Source organism: Bolinopsis microptera, chromosome 1, assembly GCF_026151205.1.
Source record: "Bolinopsis microptera isolate Bmic1 chromosome 1, MBARI_Bmic_1.0, whole genome shotgun sequence".
Classification (NCBI taxonomy): Eukaryota; Metazoa; Ctenophora; class Tentaculata; order Lobata; family Bolinopsidae; genus Bolinopsis; species Bolinopsis microptera.
The window spans coordinates 16,403,371-16,412,626 of NC_087072.1; positions in this window are offsets into that span (position 1 = coordinate 16,403,371).

The window sequence follows — 9,256 nt, forward strand, 5'->3', positions numbered from 1 at the left end:
CGTTGTAATTGCTATGTTTTAGAAGTGTCGTTTAAAATTGTATCGACCGATTTGCCCATCAGTAATGAACGATCAGTATACTTTGATTCAGCTTACACATTTATTTTTGAAAATCCAATCAAGCAATAAAATTGATGTATATTACAAATATCAATTAATAAATTGATGAATGATGAAGCAAGCTTCCTTAATTCGGGATAGCCTGTGGCAGACAACGCCGATCTAATGCTACTACAACCTACACAAGTGCAAGTAAGTAGTAAAATATTTCATGCTAGGCATGGCAATTAATATAATAAATAATTAAAATAATTCCTCAGCAAACGATGACCAGGATGAGGATGGCAACACCAAAAAGAGTTGAGGGATAGCTCAGATGAAAAGCAAAGTGGAGAAGATACTAGTGGTGGCAGTGATGAAGACTCCGAAAAAGAAAAGAAGAAGACGAAAGAAGAAGAGGCAATAAGAAGAAAAGAAAAAGTCAATCAATCCACGAGGGAGAAAGATACAGATCATGGAAAAAAGAGGAGTTCAGAAAAGAAAAATAAAAAGAAGAAAAAAAGGAGACACAACCCGTCGGACATGAGGATTCAAAAGAATGATCATGAGTTTTCTGAGATTCAGAGTTTCTGAACTACGATTTAATCATAAAATACTGAAAAAGTATTTCAATACAGTACGTCAACTAGAATGTTATCGGGATTACAAAATACACATGATATGGACTAAAAGGTATTAACTCTTGAATTAACCCCAGTTATATTTTCTACAAACTCTCAAACAGACTACTAGTTTTTTTGACACACAACGACGGAAATACAGTTTTGACAAATATTATTGACTTTAACGTCTACCACAGCCATATTACCTATTTATTGTGAGTTATAAAGTACGAACTGATTTTTATAATGTTAAGAAGATACGAACAAGATGTAATTTTTCACTGTGTTTTATTGAAGGCAAAAATTCGAATCATATCATACACTGTTGCAATGTTTGCTTTTGGAGTGCATAAATCACGATACCAGCATTATATCCGGACCGTTATTAATAAAGTGATCTACAGATAGCATGCAGTAGATTGTAGACAACAAGTAATTAAGAACACAAAGCACAATGAAGAAGCCCAAAAGATGTCTCGCAAATAAACAGCCTTCCCGTTCGACATCATCCCCACCGACCCAGACCTCACAGCAGTCAGCACCATCGAGAGTGAGATCGTCTATCTGTCCCTGCAAGATATATCTCCCAAAATATATACTGGTCAAACACACGGACTCTTGTCGCGTATTTTGTTTTCAGGCACTTCACTCCTGTCCATTTCAAGTGACAATCATTTGTGTGAGATATATTGAGACTAGGAAGAACCGCATAGGTATCAATGCCCTCACGATAATCCGCTGTATGCACTGTAGAAGTCAGGGATGGGAAGTATTCGCCTACTGGGGATGACGAAGGGGTAAGTTTGTTTTATACTTCTTTAGTTTTTAAGCTCAGTTATTTTAAGGAATGTTTTTGTGAGGTTAGTAATAATTCCTGAAAATATCTTTGCTGATTCCCTCCCTCAAAAAGTCAAAATACATTCAAATCCTTTCCTAATTAAGAGCCTTGTGCATATAACAAACTTTACTAATTGTCTTTTCAAATATTACAGGTTATAAATTGTGGGAACTGACAAAAGAGAACCCATCGTGATGATACAACCAAGCACGACACTTCATCGCCGCCTTCTCAGTCGATATCCACAGGATCCACCCGTGGTACTGCATCTGGAGATGGCGCCTCTCTAGTCTGGAACCAAGACACAAAGCAAACTCATAGCACGTTCTGACGAATGAGACAGTGAGCTGTTAACATGTGACTGGAGCGAACCAACGTAAGTTGTTTGCGGGGACGGAGAGGGTGTTGAACATATTTCCGTGGGACAACTGGGGGGAATATCAGACAGGATACCCTTTCGGAGGAAGTGAGCGTGGAATACGTGGTTGTGTTATTCTTATGATATTCTAGTTTTAGGATGTATGGACGGTGTTATCCGAGCTACCTCCATCCACCCTCTTTCCCTCACAAACCCCTGACGCCACATTGGGATCACTCTGATAACTCTATAAGGGCCTGTAGTTTGTCGCATGATGAAGAGAGATCATGACAATAGAATGATTAATTTGTTAGGGCAGTGGTCCCGTTGAAAACAGGATGAGGATATTAAAAACATTCTGTTGAGGGACAGTGATAAGGATAGTGGTGATTCAGAGGATAATGATGATGAAGAGTCAGAATCGTCAGAAGATGAGCAACCTAAGAAAAAGAAAATTAAACATATTAGTTCGAAGGAAATTAAGTACGAACGAGACTGCGGATTTATTTCCAGCAACTTAGCTTAGTCTTACTATAGTGAACGGTTAAAGAGAAGTATAGACTACCGTTGACTTTTTATATTAACTATTTCTATTTACCGTAAAATTGACCATAGTATGGTATTTAACCTGCCTAATTAACTGTTCTCAATCAATTTGATTATATATACTAAATAAATAGTACGAATAGTACGCAACAATCAACACAATAATTTCCATCTTAAAGTTAGCTGAAACAATGGTACTCTCAATCGGTTTGAAGGAAGATGCAAACAAGTAAAAAGGAGTAGGGATTTGAGCGGATGGTGGAAGTATTGTCCAACCCCCGACCACCCTACTGTGCACCCCCGGTCAACGGTCTTACCAACGTCACACCGCGCAACATCACCGAGACAATATCCTCAAACTATTCAAACAGGCTATCGATTAAGTATGCTGTTTTAAAACTTAACATACTCAATCTATGGACTTTCACCGAGCCATACTTGAAACTTGATGTGTAGTTTTGTATGGAAAAACGAGCGCTTAACACCGTATCTCTTCTTTTCAGGAACAGGTGGTCTATCAATAACCGATATAGACTGTGTGAGTTATACTAAAGACCGGATGGGAGCGCCGGCTATGTCCAGCACTGCCGTGTAGCGCGCGCACCTCTCTCTGGAGCAACCTGGAACATTCCACTCAATGCCTTTTAACCAATGTATCGTCTCATTTTGAGAATGGGTGAGACAGGTCTGTATTACATGTTGTTGTGAATTTAATCTTTATTTTCTTCAATGATATTCTCAGTTTTGGTGAAAACAGATTTCAATCCATTTTTTTTTTTTTTTTTTTTTTTTTTTATTTTTTTTTTTTTTTTTTTTTTTTTTTTTTTTTTTTTTTTTCCCCCCCCTTTCCCTCAGTTGAATTGAGTTACAGCCTTGACTTATTTTGTTTAATCTACGAAGGAAAAGATATTTTTACAATACTTCTGCCAAGGATAAGGAAATCAATACGTGGGTAAAATATTCCGAAAAACAAAATAATAAATAGTTTAAAATGATTATAATGCAGATTGATGTGTAATAAGAAGGAAAATCAATACATATAATCATCAGATGTATACAGAATACAATAAAGCATAGGTGTAGTGTATACTGACCAGGAACAGGTTGCAATAACCCCACAGTACTCTACGAGTCGGAGGCCATACACAGGTTGATCAATTACATGAAACAGAGATACATGATAACGTTGAAACCCTGGATACTAGCAGTCGTCAAAGCACTTGGAACGGTTTTAGTTTAAACGTTTAATCAAATTATTTAAAAGAGTAAATCTCCGCTTTCTATTTCGTAAAAACTATTTTGTATAGCCAAACTTAGTATCTTTGGTATTTCAACATTGGATTCTGGCCGAATTAATTCCAAAATAAGACGCCTACATGCAGGTTAGCCAGAGTGATGAAGTAAGTAACGACCCCTGTCCCAGGATACAACATGTGAGCACTTGCTAAACAGGGAAAAAAGTTTTATTGAGCTACCTTAACTGAGTCAAAGGAAAGGATGGTCATCTTTTCCTTGGTTTGGTCAAAGAATGTTTATTCTAGCAGGAACCCCGTCTAACACTAAAGTGGTTTTAAGACACGATAGACAAAAAGTGATTATTCCCTATTTAATTCGCGTTTTTTGACAACCACTTGGAGTACCCCAAAAAAAAATTTTTTATTATTTTATTGGGCACTAAATTAATATTCCTTGGCCATTTTTTATTTTATTTTTTTCAGTGCTGATTTGAAGCCATTAAAGCATTGACCCAGTCAAAAAAAGTTTCAGTTGTATAACTTATAACGGTTTTTGCGGAAAGATGCGTTAAAGTTGATGCCGTGGAGTCAGTAAAAGGGCACGGATATATACATACAAATATATCGTCTCGCGTTTATATATAGTAAAGATAAGCTCGGATATTGTATCATGTAATATCTTCTTTCATATACAATATACATCCCATTCTCTAACATTCAATTGGCGTCACCCTGCAATTTCCAGACTGTTATCGCACATTGAAGGACTGCTGTAAAGATGCCTTGCGGCAGGAGACTGCCCTAAAGCGATCTTTGTTATTCTTTACAGGGTTAAGCAAAACAAAATCATCTTCTGTGCGTAAAATTAACATGGGTTCACTTATTAAACGTCACCCATTACTAACTTTCAGTTTGTTGAAACTTGGCCGGATAATGCATTTATCTGTTGATTAAACATAATAATACTGTAATTTCCAGAAACAGTGTTCGCGATGCAGTGGAGATAACCGAACGAGCGATCTATCTCCCAACAGACGACAATTCCTCAGATAATCCATCAACTGTTCTGCATAAAATGCTAAGCACCTTCCTATCAAAGACCACCATTAAACCACTTTTAATTATTGACCTATTATACTTAGTTGGTAGTTTTTATAGGACCACATTAATTTATTAACATATCATACTTAGTAAATTTTTATTTTGTGTGACTGTATCACCCAGTTTTAACATTTGATAATGTACAGTATATTGAACAACCCAATTTGACTGAATGATATTTATATTCTAATAAAATTCTAGATATTTTATATAATATTACAACAGACGACAACTTCCTGTTTTTTCTTCTATATTAGTTTTACTCAAATCTCATGTACAGACTTTTTTACAAGGACATGACAAATGATACTCACATTAGGCATACATTAATTGCATCTAAATATTTCACTTGCATTATAGGCTTAGAATTTATTCTCTAGGTCAAGCAGTATTTAAAATGTTTTAATTCATTTGTAGTATGACAATGTAAGGTATATAAGAAGTTATTTAAATTTTGCTTGGGCTATTATATTGACTAGGTATTGAGGTTTAATGAGGAATATGGAATTGAATTCTATATAAATTTACACTATGTGGTTGGGGGCATTTTGCATATTCAATATGGTACTAACTCATCTATAATCATCTATTTGATTGGTATTCCGTTTTCTGTTAATTTCTCATGAAATAGATTATTATATCTAAATTGGCTTTAGTCGGGTGCCCCGCCTAAAAGAACTGGAATCTACCAGGAAGCATCCGTCACGAGCTTGGTCTACATAAAATTAAATTAATAACCATTCATTCATGTATGTGCACGAAATTTATTTCAATCAAAACAGAGGAAAAACCTGTGGTAGACACCGTGAATAATTCAACGACAGTGGAATGCAGAATCAGACCTTCTCCAATACTGCGAATCTCTTCAGTTCAGTTCGGAGAATGGGCTTCAGTATTTACCTTTTGCGAGAGGTACAAGTATAGCGATCCAGAGATGAGAATAAGAAAACCGTGAGATCCCTGATAAAATTGCTTACACTTGTCCTAAAATCAATAGGAGTTCTGTCAGAAGGAAACCCTGTAAATAACATCGGAGTTGAATCACAACCGCTGCTGAAGAAGGCAGGGTATCTGCCTGAACAATACAGACTAAGAAACGGTGATACAACCAGAGTCTAGCATATATGACATCATTTCCCATTGAGTGATGCAAATCTCTTCACTGAAATGAAACAACCCAGTTCACACGCACAAGTGTACTCCAAGATCTTTACAGGATGACCAGAAGGAGCAGCTCACTACAAGCACTCTATCCAGAAGGGGTCAGTCACTGGTGCAGTACGATATAGTTCCACCTTCAGATCATAGATGGAAAGAATCGTGCCATACTTGTATCTTCTTCTGATTCAAATGGAGCAGGTATGAAATTTGGAGAGGAACACAAAAGGGAGCTTTGGTAAGTGGCTGCCTGTCGGATGTTTGGACTCCTACAATAGATTGAACATTAACCCTTATCCTTGCATGTGATACAAGAACATTGTTATTAAGTGTGGTGTATAAATGATGATAGAAGACCATCTGTTTAAATATCTCAGCGTGCAATTTTTTGCTATAATTAGTCATCTAGAATTCAAGATTGACAAATGCAAGAGGCCAATCCAACCGCCAAGTTATTTCTTGTCCCTCTTTTAACCAACTCGAAATGCTGTTTAAATAGGAAAGATCTTACATTTATAGAACTTATTCGCGTGAGCTACTCCCCAAAAACTTTGGTGTTCCAGATTCGTTGATGCTTTGATGACTTCCTGACAATAAACACTGGCTTACTTTGCCTAACCATGTCCAGGGAAGTTGACAGATAAGGCCGAACGTGATTACCTGCACCTCAAATGGAAAGGGAGTGGCCAAACTCTACTTTAAATCCGTAATACTTCCATGTTAGGATGCATGGAGGGACTGATAGAGGAAGAGGTGGAGGAGGACGGTAAGGTAGGTTCAACACTTTATTCTCATCCGCCGTGAGGACAGCCGTCAATGTTGAAGGCTATCAGCCTCCAACACGAAAGTTCTTAAAAAAGAGGTTGTCCCACAGTTAAAAAAGTATTTACTTAGGTCAATCTAAAATTGAATGGCAACCACTGTAAATTGTCCATTCACTCTAGATGTTTTAACACCAGTACAAACAAAATAAAAAAGTTTACTTGTACTGCAATAATTGTATCCCACCTAGCAGTAAACCGTTATAACCCATTTAAGCTTCTGAATGAGACAATGAAGACAACACTGATCAGATGAATGTAATACGTAAAATCTCTGAGTTACTTTGAAAGCTGTGACTCATATTCAGTAACAGACATATACCGCACCTTTGCTAACGAATTACAAGTGCAAAACTCACTAATATTTCAAAATCTTGATGGCAACAAATCAAACTTTTGACTCGCTGGCAATTGAAATCGCTAGGTTTACTAACAAATTCTCATGTAATTGGGTCTTGCGAAACAATGTAGGCCCTGAAATGAAAAACTAGTACGAACACACAAAGGCTATGAGAGGCTTCTATCAAGATACCTACGACTCGAAAGAAAAAGGCTCAGGAGTAGCTCCTATTCCGAACACTTCAAATGCTGTCCCCAAAAAACAACTCTTTCATCAAGTAACAGAAAATCTAGAAACCCCTTTGGTAACAATAGGAAGTTCACTAGGAATTCTACTTCTATAGGAGTAGTATACCGCCCTCCAAGTGGCAATGCAGAGGCAAGCTCTCCAAGAACAGACGTCAATACTTGATAAAGCACCAAAACATACACACAATTTATTTTTTTTTTTTATGGCAGGAGTCGATGATTTAACATTAATCTCCATAGTAACCACAGTAGCATTATTGCACAGTATGAAGATGTACCTATTTAGTAGTAGGCCTTCTTCCATTGATAATCATTAGCAACTCCATGAAAAGCCTGGATGTAATGCCTCAGTGCATCGACAACATCATTACAAAAGACCTAGACTCTGATACTGCTCTGAGACATAACTGAACACATATCTCATCACCTCCCTAATTACAATATTTGACTGGAAATTAGCAAGACCAAAAATTATGACACAAGCACACTCATTATATGACTATAGTAAATCAAACCACTGATACATTTGCTGAAGTCTTGGGTAACAAACTAGACCACTGAACCAATTATAGATTTTACTACTTCATGATATCTTTAAAAACAGCAATTGACGAAACTGCAAACTAGCTGGTACCAAAACCACTAAGCGCACTATCCAGAACAACCATGGATTACTGGCGGGATATAGCCCTCATAACCACAGCCATGGGCTTATATGACTGGGGCGAAAGTCAGGAAAAGTTAAGTGTAACCAGGCGAAACAGACACAAAAGGGGCCATGCCTGTGTTCAAATCTGCTGTAATAAAAGAAACCGTTATGATGACTACAAAGCATATAGAAAGTCTACTAAAAAAGGTTCGTAATCAAAAGCTGTATCTTGATATTATTCTGACAAGTAATTTACTTGGAAACTCAGGGAAATCCAAGTAAAACCAGGGCACTGATAAATAAAAATTCGTGCAACCGAAACCGTGATATCAGACCTATATTTTACCAAAGACAATGAAAAGATAACTGATTCGCAGAGTTTATCGCTAATGAATTCATAAGTATTTTGTACCCTAGCATCTAACTAATGCAGCCATACACAGAACTAGGAAGCTTACAAATAATCAGCTTCCAAGTTCCTGTGACTTCTTACTAAATCGAATACAGCAAATATATAGCTACATGATGCTCACCTGATGAGGTGGCTAAGAACATATCGGGAACTTAAGAATGGCAAGGCTAGCGACATACCAGTACATAAGTAAAAGGCAGAATCAGTCAAAATGTAGCACCACAACAAATCGTTATTGTACTACGAAAGTTGCAACAGTGACTTTTTCGAGACCTAAAAGTAGGTAAAATAAGTCCAAAACTCAGAAAGAAAATGCTGTAGCTTCTAGAAAATTACAGCCTATCTCAATCATAGCAATATTCGGTAAAAATACATGAAATAAATCAAATTCTCCAGGCTTAACAGTTTCTTACAGTCGCAGGATTATTATATGAACATCAATATGCTTAAGAAAAAATCACTCGACAACCATGCACTCAACATCTTGCGACAACATTGAAAAATTCTTAAAGAGATAAAAAACACGTACTAGGCAACTTCCATTGATTTAAGAAAAGCAATTGACACAATCTGTCATGATAAACTGACTTAAAAACAGTGAATGATAATGGAATTCGGGGGACGGGCAAATAAATATGATAGCCAGTTACCTTACTAATAGACAGCAAAATGTATTCAGTACTGGAGAAGATCCGAAACTGCTGTAATATTTGGAGTACCTCAGGGGTATATTAGGTCCCTTGCATTTCTTAATCAACATCATGAAATATACAGATTATCAGACCTAGGTAAGTTTATACTTTTTTGCCGATTACAACCAACATATTTGTTGTAGATAAATGTATAAAAACACTTTTAACTGCAAAGCAAATAAAAATACTTACACAT